Below are 17,417 nucleotides of genomic sequence, written 5' to 3'. Positions count from 1 at the left end.
ATTTTCGGTTACAGGTTGCCTACCTGACTTCCTCCAGGGACAACAAAAATTTGATTTCAGGTGTTTAGTTTAATTATTGGCTGAACTTAGAAACTTAAATTTGTCATGGCACAGTCATTAAGAGGTACAATTGTATGTTAATGGTTTAACACAGTAAGAGAAGTATTACAGTTAGAAACTGCATGTGGGTCCTGTCAGCATGACTAGCTCCACACAAATTACCCGCACTATATTCGTAAAGTGCACTCAGCCTCCTGATGCCAATGAGGAGCTACTCAACCGAATAGTAGCGGCTTCGGTCAAGAATATCATCATAACGACCGGAAGAGTGGTGTGCTGACCCCACACCCCTCCTGTCCGCATCCTCCACTGGCGATGACACGGTGGTCGGATGGTCCCGATAGGCCACTCGTGGCCTGAAGACGGAGTGCTTTTTTATATTCGTCCATTATTTGAGTATGAGAAAACTTAGCAACTTGCAACAAACTTCAAACAATATTTTGAACCTTCCCTAAACTTTTTCACAGTTACATGCTTAATGCCAAATATTTAACACATTAACTCATCTGCAAAGTAGTCAAAATGTTTGAAGCCATTTTATATACAGGGGTTTAGTTCTTTACAGAATTGTGGGTTTCCTGGTATGTTGTAGGTTCAAGACTCTTGGGAGGAAATGTATTCTGGAAAATGACTTAGGCATAGCTTGGAAGTTGTTTTCTGAATCAATGTTTACCTTGGTTCCGGAGTGTATTCTGTACTGAATCTTCCTGACAAGTCAACATTGAGTACCAGGACTCCGACCCAGACCATAGCCATTCTTAGTTGAGCTAGAGTCATTGAAATCTTGATAAACCATTCACAGTACGGTGTATGATTTGATTTATCACTCTTCGGTGATACATTGTAAAGGGCAGGTAGAAACAATTTGAAAAGCTTGTAAGAGTGTTGCAGGGTAGATTGGACTGAGGAATAATTGTTCAGAAAAAAATTTGGCACATCGCAACATTCCCACGTTACTTAGTGTTGAAGATAGCCAATCAGGCGGCTGTGCATGCAAATTCAAGTGATCCACCAGATGCAGTTATTGTCAGTTGTTCTCATTGTGTAGATGATAACGCACAAGACTGCTCAGCCTTTGGATCAGGTTCGATCCTTACTGCCATCCAAAGTCCAATTTTTATGTCGCTCTATTGTTCGGCTGGTAAGAAACCAGACGAATAACGCGTTTGACATAGGTTCTGGCGGGCCACTCAGATTTTGTTCGTAATGGCCCATTTGACTAACTTCAGCACTAAATTACTTGGGAACACTGCAACAAATTTGATTTTTTTCTTACCATTTATTTCTCAGCACAACTTACCACACATCACCAGACAAGCTTTTCAGACTGTTTCTGACCATTTTGTATACATAGTACAACTTGACATTTATGTGGGAGCAGATGAATGTGTGAAAGCTAGTTGACTTAGGCCAGTATGATTTGTTTCCGCCCATTGGCAATCTTGGCAAGCAAACAGTTCAGTGCGGCACAGCAATACAGTATTGCCGTAGGCATTGTGAGTGTAATGTTTTTTCCAGTGTGCTGCCTGCCCTGCCAAGAGGAGGTTGGTCTTGTTTCTCCCATACCTCTTCTCCCCTCGCAGCGGCCAATGTGCTAGATAGCGATTGCATACTTAGTTCCCAGCGTGCCTGCGAAAACTGTCTAAATGAATTGTATTTATAGTAGACTTCAGGGTGTGAGTAACAGCTCGAATAATTTTAGATAACAGCATTTCATACATTTCATGCACAGATCACTTCTGGTTTTGCTATTTCGTTTGGTGAAACTATGCAAGGAATATCCAGTTCGTGGATTTGTTGCACGGTGTACCAACAATGAGTTATTAAGATAGCAGCAAGTTGACATACACTTAGGTGCATCAGAAAACTCCTTTCTGTGACTGAGGTCAGTATTACACCAAGCTCATAAATGAAGATCCTTAAAACGGCGTGGAGTCATGACAAATAGTGCTGCTGTTCCTCAACAATGGCAAAGGTTCCAGTATTGGCATATTACTGAGTTGAAGTAGAGCAACATGATCGATCTCTGGGAAATGGATCTATCTGTGTGTAATCAGTTGTTTAGATAATGGTCACATACAACATGATGAGCATTAGACTATTTAATATAGTCACAGAATGGTAATGATACCTATGTGGCTGTAATGGGCTGTACTTCTGTGTCCAGTATTTGCTCCATGCTGGAGCTCTACAGTGCACATTGGCACTGTTTTAATGATTTGACACAGTTTGCTGCAAGCTCTACTAGTGACACACATCCCATACTATTGGCTTCTGTGTGCCAGAAATCACAAACGTCTCAGCCTGCAGAGGACAGCTGATCATCATCCTGGCATGCCATGCGGCAGATGACTTCTTGTAAATGAGTACTACAGTTATTGTTACATAGATGTTACATGCCATCATGGTGGCCACTACTGACACCTTGAAGTGTTGAGTGGGATTGCAAACTCATTGATAGTTTGTGTCACCATGGTATACAATATGCACTTGTGATCCTCTGTATTTAGACCAATTGCAACAGGAAACACAGTGCTAGGTAGTTTTAGGCTGCATTGCCCTTCCTTCACGCAACTCCACACCCATATTTCAGCAGGATTAAGCCGGCTCCATAAAGTGAGGAATGCGCAAACTTTTTTGAAGAATAGCAGGCACCACGACTGCTTCCTTCTCCAGCATATTCCATGGTCAGCCTCATTTTGTTTGTGTGATGAGAAAACTGCTAATTTTCACTGTGGTGCACCACTCAACCATGGAGAGCTTCTGTAAATGGCTTCATCATTGTGGCACTCGAGCCATTTTATTGTAGTGCTTTAAAATCAATTTTAAACATTCATGCTTTTCGTAAATAATAATTTATAAATGACTAATTTCATTTCATTTTACTGTCTTTAAAGTGTAAGAATTATGTGTTTTATTTATTGCATTAGGTGTATATGTAATTCTCATGATACCTTATTTATGTTACAGACACAAATGCACCACATAAAAGAAGATAGAAGGGAAAGAGGTAAGATGACAGTATGCATTAAAAAAAAAAAATTAGAATTACTCTACTTGTGTGTGTTTTCTTATAGATATGATCTGAAAACTCTAATATAGAGCAGCTGAAATTTTGAACAACTAACAGAATACTGACACTGCATGCTAATCTCTACAGATCAATTGGAAGGAACATCTGACTCATTATACTTGCCAGTGTTCTACTCATGTAGGTTGCAATTTAGAGGATTTGTGTGCCAGAGTATTTTGTACAAAGTTGTTCTACACACTAAATATAAAGAATATTTTGTAATACCACAGTTAGAATAGAAAAAAATCTGCATGTGGGAATACTGAATGTACAGAAAAAAATTGGTCTGGAACACTGGTGACATAATGATATTGTGTGCAGGATCGAAACATGAGCACTAATTCCTGCCTCCAATAGAATTTGTGCGCTGCTGGAGTAATGGAGGGGGGGAGCAGAATTAAATAAGATTCCATCACAGAGTTTGAATGTACACATCAACTACCTTTAGTTGTGTTTAACATTTCATTCTCAATTCAGTTTTATTTGTGTGTAGTATAGAGGAGATGTTTTCAATCACTTATAGCCAACAACATTTATTGAACAGAAGTCCTTCCATAATAACAAATTAAAATAGTATGTTAATCCATAAACCAAACAGTACTGGCAGAACATTCATGTGAGTCACAATAGAAGTTAATATGAGATGATGGCTGATTAAGCTGAATGAAGTTCAAGCACTACTTTGTTGGCAAGCAGGTGTTTAATAGTCAGAGTTCCCTTAAGCCTAGCAGTGTTGAAAATCACACATTCATAATTCGTAACACTGTGCACCCAGTAAACTGTTGCTGTGGTCAGAGTACACAGACAGAGGTGATTAGGATGGCACCAGCTGAACAGGCTGGTACCGGGCAGCCTCATATTTGTCCACTGTGGAAATTCACATGACCAGCTGGCAATATCAACAATACACTTACTGTAGGTGCCCTTGCCAGAGGTTACACATATCATATGTCCGTATCTTATGTTTGCATGTGTGGCAGCATCACTAATTTTTCTCATTTAGTTGTTAATGGTTAATTGTTTCTGAAGAATTTTTCTGTTTTACTGGGCAACCTCTTGCCAACGTTTCAAAAGGCACTGTTATATTCTGTATCAGTGTCTAACTTGTTTTACATATTGATTACCTCTCTGCAGCCACACAGAAACTGAAAGCATTATATTGTCAGATGAGCATAACAGCAGGTAACAAAATTCTAGTATGATATTTCGAGACACTGTCCTATCTCAGCACATATTTATATACTGTCTCTCTCAAATGAATATGAGATTTTAAGGCTTTGTAGCTTTTATTACATTGAACTTAAAATTATAAATACTACTAAAAATGAAATAGAAATTCAAATTGCTTTTCCTATAATTCTTCAGTGTGAGCAGCATTATCACAGGGCACAGATTGGATTGATAGAAGTGTGCTTCCCAAATGTTGATCAGTGTGTCTGGAGTAACTGTTGCAACAACTGCTTCAATCCTGTTTCTTAACGGAGCAAGGTGACGCCATGTTCAGCACACTGGACTCGCTTTTGGAAGGATGACACTTCAAGCCCGTGCCCAGCCATCCAGATTTAGGTTTTCCATGATTTCCCTAAAATCACTGCTGGGATGGTTCCTTTGGAAGTACATGGCCGATTTCCTTCCCCGTGTGTGCTCCATCGCTAATGACTTCGATGTCCGCCTCCATAGTGTAGCGGTAACGTTTCCACCTACCACTGCAGGCAAATGCTGGGATGGTTCCTTTGGAAGTACATGGCCGATTTCCTTCCCTGTGTGTGCTCCATCGCTAATGACTTCGATGTCCGCCTCCATAGCATAGCGGTACCGTTTCCACCTACCACAAAGGGGGCCCAGGTTCGATTCCTGGCAGGTGACTGGGTGTTGTGTGTCCATCATTGTTTTCATCATCATTGATCCACAAGTCGCCAAAGTGGCGTCAACTAAAAAGGACTTGCAATATGGTGACTGAACTCCCCCGCATGGGGCCTCTTGGCCAACAATGCCATACAATCATTTCATTTCAATGACTTCGATGTCGCCGGGATGTTAAACCCAATCCTCCTCCTCCTCCTCCTCCTCCTCCTCCCGTTTCTTAAGTCTGGTAGATCAGCTGGTGGTGGAGACACGAACACGTAATTCTTTGTGGATCCCCAAGGGTAGAAATTGCATGTGTGAGATCGGGTGAATGTGGAGGCCATGTGAAACAAGCTCTGTCATCTAGACCCTTGCAGTCAGTCCATTAGTCGTGTACAACATCGTTTAACGAATTGCATACTGATTTATGCCATTGAGGCACACATCATCTTACCACCAAATAAAGTTCTGTCATTCAGCTGCTTCTATATGAGGAAAGAGCCATATTTCTAGTGAATCAAGAAACACCAATTGCAGCTGCTTCCCTGAGAAAGAAATGCCCATAACATTTCCACCAGGAAGTGCCACAAAAAAAACATTCAATTTAGGGGAGTCTCATTGCAATAGTACCATCTTATGGGGTGCTAGTGCCAAACCCTGTGGCAGGCCATTATTTGCAGCCATGTTTGTGCTGTTCATGCCATGAAGTGAAACCTTGATTTCCATATCTATTAACATGTTTTTGTATAAGGTGCAAATCTGTTAGCATTGGATGACTGTAGTTAGCTTAAGCAGTTGCCTCTCAATCCGTATTGTATTGTAAGCTGATGTGAGCTCATTTTGAACCACGCCAGTTTTCATTGTGTTTTGGAAGCCTTTCTAAGTGTAGATTGTGGGGAACAGTTCTCGAGCCCAACACTTTGTACACGTTCGAAAATCAACTTAGTATGTAGGAAGGTCGGCTTTGATGCAAGGAGTTAATCTAGTAAGTAATATTCTCTGGAATAATTTGTAGCTGGTACATAGTAGGGATATTTGTCTGAAATTCTTCGGGTTATCTCCGTTAAGTCCGACTGCTTTTCCTGTCTGCATTACTTTCAGGTCCTAAGTAAACTCTGATGTTTACACTTCTTTCACAATGCCGTGCACAGTTTTCAGTCATACCCCCCCCCCCCACACACACACACACACACTCACTCCTCCCCGCCCCTCACCCCCGCTCTCTTTCTTCATACGATAACAATGAGTATTTTGATGCCAAAACTTCAAACCACCAAGAGTAAGTAAATTTATTACAGTTTCATAAACCAACCTCCTACGTTGACAGAACCTCAGTTGATGGCCCCCTGTAGCTCTGTCTTCCAATCATCCCGAATGTCTCTCAATTACTAAAATAGTAGTCTCCATAGAATTCACACAAATGACAAATCAAAAGACAGTTTAGAATGAAATCACTCTTTCAATTTTGGGCAGGGTGGATTGATGAGTTTTCTGCACTGAAAATGAGCATTCTGTGTGCTATTACCATTGGCTGCTTTGCAAGTACAGAACTCAGCAAAACATCGTTAGGGAACTCTTGAGTGTTTATTTCTAATATTAAACCCTCCTTGGAAGACATTTGTCTGTAAGCCAGGCCAAAGGAGTCACTAATACTAACAATAACTGAACTTGTTTTTAATTTAGTATTGAAAAGTTAATTATTAAACACGTTGTATGGTACTAATGCAGCTCTGTTTATAAATGCATACATATATCAGTGTAACTGGGAATTTTAATTTTTTGTTGTTGTCATATTTTGATTTTGTTTTCTTTCAGTAACGTAAACAGTTTTTGATTTTGTATGTATGTGTGTGTGTGTGTGTGTGTGTGTGTGTGTGTGTGTGTGTCAGTGGGATTCAGGTCAGTAAATTAAGATAGCCATTCCTTGTGCTGAATTGTTTGCTGTTGAAAGTTGTCACCCTCAAGAATTTTTGATGTAAAATCATATAATGTACAGGCACAATGAGGTTCATAAATATTTGTGCACCATTTCAATCAAAGTGTCTGATGGAAAGATAGGGACTGTGTGTCCATCTAATGATACCATCCTACACACAGATCTGGCTTCAGCTGAAGGTATCACATTCACAAATGTTGATGAATGGTAATGAATGGTTCCATCTTGCCAATTCAAAACCTCATGTTTTTCTTCAGGGCTCCAAAAATTTGGAAATCATGTGGGGAGAGATGAAGATTGTATGGAGGATGAATGGGCTTTCCAGCGAAACTTCCACAGTGTATTCAAATCTAAAGGCACACCATCTTCAGGAAAGTCATGATGACCTTTTTCTTTGACTGCAAGGACCTGCAGCTCATTTATTTTCAGGAATATGGTGTCACGATTAACCCGCAACGGAATAATGTGGACACTTTGCAAAAATTGAAGCACTCCATCAAGTCCAAATTTCGAGGAGTGTTGACAGATGGCAGCATTCTGTTGCAGGATAATATCCACCCTGCATGTTGCCAAGGATGTTTAGAGTATGCTGCAGAAGTTCTGCTGGGAAGCCCTTACATATCCTTCTGCTCTGTCCCAATGTGATTTCCATATTTTTGCAGCCCTGAAGAAAGGCTTTCATGGCCATCAATTTGCTTCGGATGGAGAGATGCATGCCCTGGTGCAGTCATGGATCGGCAGGCAACTGCTAACATTTTCCATGAAGGCATTGTCCATCTTGTCTCACCATTGGATAAATATATTAACACTTACAGTGATTACTTTTGAAATAGTAAACAGTTTACTTTTTTCTATCTGTCTTGTTTTAATTTGACTGCTCCTTGTACATAATCTTGCACTCCCTTTATTTTACTCCAGCTACCTTCAGATTTTAAAGAGCATTTCAGTCAACATTGTCAAAAGCTCTCTCTAAGTTTACAAATGGTATAAATGTAGATTTGGCTTTTACTAACCTATCTTCTAAGATAATACATAAGGTGTACATAATTGTTACAATTAAAATATCTTGTAAGAAGTTCGTACTGTGAAGCTAAGCCCAAGTAGAATCACATTTCATCGGACTTTTCCCTAGATCAACTGATTTTGCTTGCCAAAACTTCTAAGTTCATATTTGTAACTGTCTCTAAGATGTTTCTAGTTCGATGTTGCTGTTCTAACTGAAAGAATAATAAAAGTGTGTTAGAAAATATGACCCTTTAACTTCCTACTGCTATAGAAATATGCAAGTAAATGAGCTGAGTAAACATCTATTATACTAACCAAACTGAAAATACCTTGCACTTCACTATGTTCGAGTAGCAAATTTAACAAGTTTCCTTCTGAATTATCTGAGTACTAGGATATCTTATTGCGCACTGGCATCATCATTTTGAATAGGAGTGTTGATTGAATCATTGCTGGTGAAAGAAGTTTTGGTGACCATATGGAAATCACTTGCTCTCGTTCTTTTACCAGTGCTGACTGTTTCTTGATTTAAATACATTATCAGTAAAATGGCAGCATTGTGCAGTTTCCCAAAGTGTGTATCATGTAAAGATAGAAAGCACATACATGTCCAGTGTCTTAAAAATTCTTGCAGCATTTTCTATATTTACAGGCAATATTATTATATTGCATTACAAACAGTTGCTGATGACAACAACAGTTTTTTTACCAGATTTGTTGACATCGTCAGTGTTGGAGTCAATTTATCTATCATAATTTTTTGTAACTGTTAACATCCATACAGAACATATAATCAAAATGACTTTACATCATTGATAACCAATCAAGTAGAACAAAAGTCATAGAACTAAGGCATTAGGCCTTTAAAGCTTAGAAACTGACACAATATAAATTAATCAGTATTTGCATTATATTGTAGCAGAGATCATCATGAGTATGTTATTACAATGTGGTATATGAGAATAACATTGCAGATGATGACCATTACAATGATCGACAAAAACATTTGAAATGCACTTTGTCCTCAATGTTTGTGGCCAGCACTGCAGTGAAAAGGGGACTGGCGGCCAATGTGATCGATAAGCTACTAGAGGTGATCATCACTTGGTGGCATTAGCAGTCAGCTATTTTACTTTTGTAGAATCTTAATATTCTAATAAAATGTAAAAGGACTAAAGATGTTAATGTATTTATAACAAAATTATATTCATCAGTACATTTTTAAGATTAACTGACCGAACAAGGCTTTAACAGATAACATGACACGATACTGGCCACACGTTTATATGACATGCAGTTCAGTAGTTGTGCTTCTTGATCGTTATAATGATTGTCAACTGCAATTTTATTCTCATATACCTTGTTGTGATAACGTACTCATGATGATCCCTGCTCTGAGGTAATACAAACACGGAGTAAAGTGTGTCAGTTATTGAGCTTTAATGGTATAACGCCTTAGTTATGCAGGGTGTATAAGCTCTGAGAGAACTGGGAAATCCGGGAAAAACTCGGAATTTTTTCATCCAGGTGAAAACCGGGAAAAACTTGGGAATTTTTTAGAATTCCGGGAATTTTTCATTGTTTCAGTCTTCAGTTACATTTTTGTAATTACTAATAAGACCTGATAAACAGCAAACTGTGTCAAAGGCTTTAGGATGAAGACTATGGAATACTTTCTAACAATAAACTGCTGCCGCCGAGCGTGACGTCACAACAGTTTACATTAAGTTTGTTTGAGCAGTTGCTCACGCACTTGCGCAGTTGAGTTGCATATGGGCAGTACCTTCTTCCGCTTCCAGCTATTTGAAGTGTGGCTGTTAGCTGTATCAGCAATTGGAACAAGCAGCCAGATGCTATCCGGAAAAAATTTTCTGGCACACCCAAGCTGCCAGATTCCCACATGCCCATAGCTGTCTGAGTTGTAGTGGGGAGGGGGTTAGTCTCCGTGTAAGCTGTGTTCATGTGTAGTGAATTTGCTGTTTCCTCTTCATTTACACTTCTCATGCCAAATGAAAACAAAATGGGATTCTGTGGTTGGGAGCTATCAAGTGAATTACAATACATTCACATAATTACAAAAGGCTAACATATGGTATTAGTTTCAGTTTTTTTATTTTATTTCATTTCCGTATTTTTGGCAGTCTGTCGCCTTGCAGAACAATGAAGTTATTTTTGTCAGTGTGCTAAATAAATGTGGCTTTTATTAGTATTTTCCCTTGAGGCAGTCAAGTTATTTGAAACGAAGTGTTTCATTCCACACTATTGGCTAGTTTCAACTGTTCACTGAATTTCTAGTGCACATTTTCATCTTCTGGCTATATGACATTATTTATTTATTGGTCCAAGAATCAGTTGCGTACATTGTTTGTACATGTGATAGGACAGTGGTAAACATAGTTAGTTTACAATACAGTAGTCATTTTGACTATATTCTTGACATAATAAAAATGCATAATAATGTAGGTTGGTGTACTACATTGCTTCTACATGTGTTAATAGCAGTTATTAAGCGAGATGACATGATAAGCACAATGTAAACTATATTATGAATTGAATTGACAATTAGTGAATTTGGTAAATGAGGTTTACTTATTATGATGTTCCATAAACTCAAAGAATAGAAGCAGTGGTCAAGCAAGAATTGTTTTAAAATTATTTTAAATGCATTTAATGTTGGTAAGCATTTTAGGTAAGAAGGCATATTGTTATATAACATAGCTCCAGAATGATACACTCCTCTTTTGCATAAGTTTGTATTTACTGTGTTCCTGTGTTGGTTCATCTTCTGTCTAGTTCATATGTGTGTATATCGTAGTTGTGTTTGAAGAGACTTTCCTTTTTTAAGATGCTTCCTTTTGTGAAAATTAGTATTTCATATATATACAAGCAAGGCAGTGGCAATATGTTCAAAGTTTTAAAAAGGGGTCTACAGGAATCCTCACATTTAGCTTTTTTTATCACACTGTTAATCTTTTTCTGTATTTTAAATGTTTTTGTAGTATTTGTGGAATTCCCCCCAAAAATTATTCTGTTCATAAGTAGCTACTGTATACTGAAATGATACATTGTCAGCACTGATGAGCAGCTTGTATTTTGAGTTAGGATCCTAACAGCATATGCTAGTGAATTGAGTGTCTTATTTGTTTAGGTGTACCTCCCACTTCAGATTTGCCTGAACATGTACACCTAGAAATTTTGTATGATTGACCTTCAACACATTTTTTCCTTCAATAGTGAAAAACAGGATTTGCAGGATGGAGTTTTTGTGTGGTATGAAAGTTAACTGCCACAGTTTTTTCAGAATTTATGATGATCCTATTGGTCTTGAACCAGTGTGTTAAGGTATGCATAACAGATACTGTAGCCTCCTGCAGATTTTCCTCATTCTGTGATTTAATGAGAATATTAGTGGTACCATCATGTATTTTAATAGCCAAGTCATTTACATACAGCAGAAATTGGACAGGTCCTAGAACTGACCCTTGTGGGACTCCATACTTGATTTTTTGGTCATCACTTGTAAAAACTAGAAATTTTTGTGTTTCACTATCTTTGTGTTTTATTTCTGTAATCTGCTGACTATTACTGAGGTACGACTGGATATACTTTTCAGACTGGCCTCTAATTCCATAATTACTTAATTTACACAAGAGAATGCCATGATCAGTTACATCAAAGGCTTTATTTAGATCCAGAAATATCCCAGATACATGTTGTTTATCATCCTCTGCTTTTAATACTTCATTTAAGAAGGCAAAAATTGCTGACTGAGTTTGCTTTCCAGCTCTGAACCCATGTTGGAAGTTACTTATCAGGCTCTCTTTATTTAAGAAAACTGTTAATCTTCTAAGGTACATTTTTTCCATAATTTTGCTGAAGTCTGACAAAACTGAAACTGGTCTATAATTAGCAATATCACTTTTGTACCCTTCTTATGTAAAGGTGTTACTTTTGCATTTCTTGGATTATTTGGAAATACACCACTCTCAAAAGATGAATTTACTGTGTCTGTCAGTGGTTCCACAATAAGTGTTGCTCTAGCTTTGATAATAGCATCTGGTATCTCATCAACACCTACTGAATATTTGTTAGGTAATTCTTTTAGGATTCTTGACAGTTCCTCGGGTGTTTCTGGATACAGGAATAATGTGTTTGAATGAATTTTTTGATCTGAGTGACTGGTTGGCTGTTCGTCGTGGTGTGTGTTTATTAACTGCTGTACTATATTTGAGAAATAATTGTTGAAAGCACTATCAACATGTTTGGGGTCAGTTTATTTTTATTCATAGTCAGCTCTATATTACTGTGATTTACTGGCCTGGTACCCATTTCTTGCCTTATAATGTGCCACGTTCCTTTAGTTGTGTTCTTGGAATCGCACACTATTTTGTCATTTTCTAGTTTTTTTACTTTTGAAATAACTCGTGTGAGTATTCTTTTGTATCTTTCGAAATATGCAATAGTCGGGACTGGTATTATGCTTGGAGTACTCATACAATCTTCTTTATGCCATAATGAAGAAACAAACATGAGATAATACACTACTACTACTACACATCCCGAAAACCACAGTGAAAAGTTTAATATCAGGTTGGGACCCCACTTCATTGTGAATCTGAACTTATGAATGTGCGCTTTGTGCCAAATAATGCATTTTAGTATGGTTTACGAAATGCTAATGCTCTTGGAGTATCCTATTTCTTTTATGACATCATGTAAGATCTCTTAATACTATACAGGGTGGTCCCAAATTCATGGTACAAACTTTAATGGTAGGTGCAGGACATTGTAACAAGGATATATTGTATAGGAATGTATAGTCCCAGGTGACGCGGTGAGGCGTAAACAGGGGAAATAACGGCCGAAAGGAAAACGAAAGATTTTATTGAAATCGTTGTTGACAAGTGTCATGTTTACAGTAAGTGTTCAAAATTGCGTCCACCATGAGCGATACATGCTTGACAGCGTCGGTGCAGCGATTGGCGTACACGTTCAAAGATGCCTGGTATTTCACGCACACCTGCAGCAGCTACAGATATGCGAGCAACGAGATCCTCATCTGAGTCAACTGGAGTCTCATAAACAAGGCTCTTAAGATGTCCCCATAAAAAGTAATCGAGGCAAGAGAAATCAGGAGATCGGGGTGGCCAAGGGACTGGTCCACCACGCCCAATCCATCTAGCACCAAACGTGGCATTCAGGTAATTCCGTACAGCAGTGCTGAAGTGTGCTGGCGCTCCATCGTGCTGAAACCACATGCGGTTACGAATGGCGAGCGGAACATCTTGCAGCAGTTCTGGTAACACTTCTTGCAGAAAAATAAGATAGCTTTCGCCACAGAGTCGCGTGGGTAGTAAGTATGGCCCAATCAAAAAGTCGTTCACAATACCAGCCCACACATTAATACCGAAACGTTGTTGATACGCATGTGGACGCGTTGCATGTGGATTATCTGTTGCCCACACATGGGAATTGTGCGCATTAAAGACACCCTCGCGTGAAAATGTCGCTTCATCTGTAAATAGCACATGACCTACGAAATCCGGCTGCAACGCACATTGCTGCAACAACCACTGGCAGAAGTTCACGCGAAGAGGATAATCTGCCGGATTCAATGCTTGTACTTTTTGAAAATGGAAGGGGTGTAAGCGATTTTCATTTAACACTCTGCATACAGTCTGATGACTCACATGTACGTCACGCGCAACAGTTCTTGTGCTTGACTCGGGTCTATCAGCCACTATGTTCAAGATGCGTTCTTCCAGTCTTGGAGTGCGTACAGCTCTTAATCGACCAGCGTCATGTCTGTTGACGTCGAACGTACCTGTTTCACAAAGTTGACGATGTAACCGTTGAAAACTTCTATGATCCGGCATTCGTCGATTAGGATACTCCGCGCGATACATTCGTAACGCAGCTCTGGCGTTACCATTTGCACGGCCGTACATGTAATGCATGTCTGCTTTTTCTGCATACGTAAAGTCACCCATCGTCTATGGCAGCACAATTGTGAATGGCGCTTGTCCCTACTGCGATACATCATGTTCATCTACTGCCCTCTACCGGCAGTGACACCAACCGATCACTCCATTTCTCTTTCCCCTGTTTACGCCTCACCGCGTCACCTGCGACTATACATTCCTATACAATAAATCCTTGTTACAATGTCCTGTACCTACCATTAAAGTTTGTACCATGAATTCGGGACCACCCTGTATACGTATGACCATTTGGGCTTCCTATGTCATTGTAGCTGCCCACATGCAGTAACACCTGTTTCCTGGCGCTCTCAGGCAACTGCTGAAATGAAGCTATTTATAACAGATTGCAGGGAAAATATTGCAAATGTTGCTTTGAAAAGTGTTAGTTCAAAGTAAATTTCATTTTACGCTAGACGAATTATATTATTTGTGCAAATGCGCAACGAATTTCTTAAATCACACAGCATTTGACTCTCATTTAAAACTTAACATATTGAGGAATAGCCACTTAGAATAATTTCAAGCCCTGAAGACCAGACATTAATGTCATTATTAAAAATTCTACTATCACATTTGTGCGATGTTCCTTAAAGTGTGACACGCGCAAAAGAGACCAATATTATATGTGAAAGCTTAACATTTCTGGTCGCTACATTAATGTACATTTATTCAAACCATAAAATTTTCCTATTTGTGTGTTCCCACTACTTAACAGTGATGTTGCTGTTGGCCGACTACGTCATGTGTCTTATGCTCTGGATATCTGCTATCATTGGCTGGTGAGAGCACGTGACATGAGCTATGATTGGCTTACAAAAGCACATTTAAATCTTAATTTCAATGCTTCGGAAACTAATGTGGTGTTTTGAATCTATACTTCCTTAATACAAATACAAAAATATGCAGTGGATCATAATATGAATTTACCATTCATAGGATTGATATTTTTCCAGCTTCAAGGGAAAGTATATTGTCAGTTATCATGGAAAAGTGTATTTTCCACGTTGGAAGAAGTGTATTTTCATGTGGGAAAAAGTGCTATTTTAACCGGGAAATCTGGGAAATTCGTGTGTGTGTGTGTGTGTGTGCGTGCGTGCGTGCGTGCGTGCGTGCGCAGAAGTATACATCCTGTTACATGACCTTCGTTCCACTTGACTGGTTATGTTACCTATACGTTCTGTATGAATGTTACCAGATTTTAATGGTGTGTGAATTTTTTATCATCTGAAGATGGCTCATTTCTAACCAAACGTGTAATCAGAATAAAAATTTAATTGTGATCTTGGCTTTGAGGATTTTTCAATCCTTAATAGAGAGAAATGTAGTTGTTGGTGTTGGAGTCTACAGTAAGCAATTTGATGGAGATGTGTTCAGCGTGTGTTGTATAAAAAACTTACGAATGGAAGTCTGTTACTACTACCACCAACTAAAATGCAAGGAATTTGGTCTGAATTATCGTGTCGTTTTGGGAAATAAAGCTTACAATTTGGTAGAGAATGTGACAAGATATCTTTTCCTTGTAGATATTTGGCTAAAAAGATGATCTGTACAGTAATGTGCATTCCACTGCAAGAAAAGTTGATGATGTGCATTTCATATAATGATGAATACGTACAGTCTACTGAAAAAGGAAATGGAAACATCCATGGCTATTGCTAATCATGTACTTGATTGCATTTATATTTTGTGTTCTGCAGGAAACCAATGTTGAAGCTGAACTGTTTTGTAACAGGTTGTATCATGATAACAAGGAACTCCACATTACATTCAAAGTCAGCCCGGAACTCATTTGTTGAATCTGAACTACATGACTTTGCCACTTCATTCAGTGATCTGGAAATTGTATTGCAGTTGTGGTATTCACCCAGTCCTTGATAGCAGATGGGTGGGTTGTGCCTAATTTCATTTACAAGTTGTTATACATCCATGATGTCAAGGACAGTGTGTGAACATCTGTCACAAACAACACAGTACCGACCTGCTAGTGCCTGACTTTGCAAGCCATTGCTATCTGGAGTGGATGCTTAACACCTCTTCCCCTTCCACCTGTCATGCATGCAACACCACACACTTGCATACATAGACTACAACAATTCATCCTAATTGGTTCAAGGTATCTGAAAGACCTTCCTGATAAATAACAACTTACAAGTAGAAAATATTTTACTATGTAGCCAATAATTAGAATTTATTCCTGCTAAAATGTTAAGAAACATCTTTCTTTCATAAAACGCAAGAAGAAACTGTTTTTCATGCAGTTCAAGAACTGCTGATGAAAAGGATACAGTGCTGCAAGGCTGATTAACATCAACACTTCTCATAAAAACAGATGAGAGATTGCATGCATTTTCTGCAGAAGCTGAAGTGTAGCTCTGCCATCTCTCAGCTGTTGCTGGAAATATCAAGCATTCTGAATGTTGCTGTTGCAACCTTGCCCACTCTGGCACTCTGATGCAGCCCAGCCACCAGTGTGAGTACTGAAATGCAAAACAGTGGGTCTGTTATTCTGGTCTGGCCTAGCATGGACCGATTCAATGTGCAGTGTGAACACTGCTTAACATGGCTGTTGGCTGAGACTGCAAACATATGAAAACTTAACAGTCTGAGAAGAAAGGAATGGTGCAGGGGAATAAGCCCCACCACCCTCTTGAGGGCAGTGAGTGTATGCCTTTTTTGTGAAAGCAGAACTCACACTTGGACATACAGACCAATGATCCCTCTGTGTGGTAATGCAAAGAAGGCATCTAGTCAGTGTGTCGACTTGCTGTGGTGTCCAGTACTGTTACATGCATCTCCAGGCGCACATACAAAATGCTGGTTAACCCGCCAGTCTGTGCATCAGTATCAACACCAACAGTGAGTCGTGCAAATTCTGGATGCTCTATATTCGTTCTCAAACAATTTTACAGAAAATATTGGATAAAAAATTTTATTCTTTTGTTATTTATAGCCTCATATGTCGGCTTCATGCTGAACTTCCTATCTTTTTGTTAATCGTAAGTGTGATTCTTCCCAGTTAACCCACCACCTGAAATTAGAATAGTTTGCAGTAGGAAAGAGGAGTTCTAAGAGTTTAAATCTATTGCACACGAGGTCACACCAATGAAGCCAATGAATTTCCTATTGAGAAGGACATAAAACAAGGTGGCTATATCCCCAAAACTGTTTTCAGCAGAAAAAGCAGTGTCAAAATTGAACTTGAAGACAAAGGGAATCCAAGTTCTGGGAAAGAGATTAAATAAACTGAGGTTTGCTGGTGATATTGTTCTATTTGCAAATAATGTAGAAAAACATAAAATATTGTTTAGCAAATTTATGTTAGTCTGACCTGAAGTTGATCTGAAAATGAACTATGATAAATCCAAGATCATGATGATGATGATGATGATGATGATTGGACTCTGCAGGGGAATAGACATACTGTGATCCTTTTCAGTTATGTACTATCTCAGTCAGCTTATAAATATGAAAAGCGACCTACAACTAGAAACATTTAGCTGTATTAAATTGGGCTGGT

At 38.8% G+C, this 17,417-nt stretch overlaps 1 protein-coding gene across 6 annotated transcripts in view; it reads left to right on the top strand.

The window, feature by feature from the left end:
• LOC126255530 (ran-binding protein 3) overlaps window positions 1-17,417 on the top strand; it is a 349,149-nt gene that overhangs the window by 34,805 nt on the left and 296,927 nt on the right. For all 6 annotated transcript variants that reach the window (XM_049955406.1, XM_049955409.1, XM_049955403.1 and 3 more), the window contains one exon: window positions 3,031-3,070. The gene's annotated coding sequence lies outside the window, so the exon portion shown is untranslated. The remainder of the gene's footprint in view (window positions 1-3,030; window positions 3,071-17,417) is intronic.

Source organism: Schistocerca nitens, chromosome 1, assembly GCF_023898315.1.
Source record: "Schistocerca nitens isolate TAMUIC-IGC-003100 chromosome 1, iqSchNite1.1, whole genome shotgun sequence".
Taxonomy (NCBI): Eukaryota; Metazoa; Arthropoda; class Insecta; order Orthoptera; family Acrididae; genus Schistocerca; species Schistocerca nitens.
This window is presented reverse-complemented; position numbering and strand designations above follow the sequence as displayed.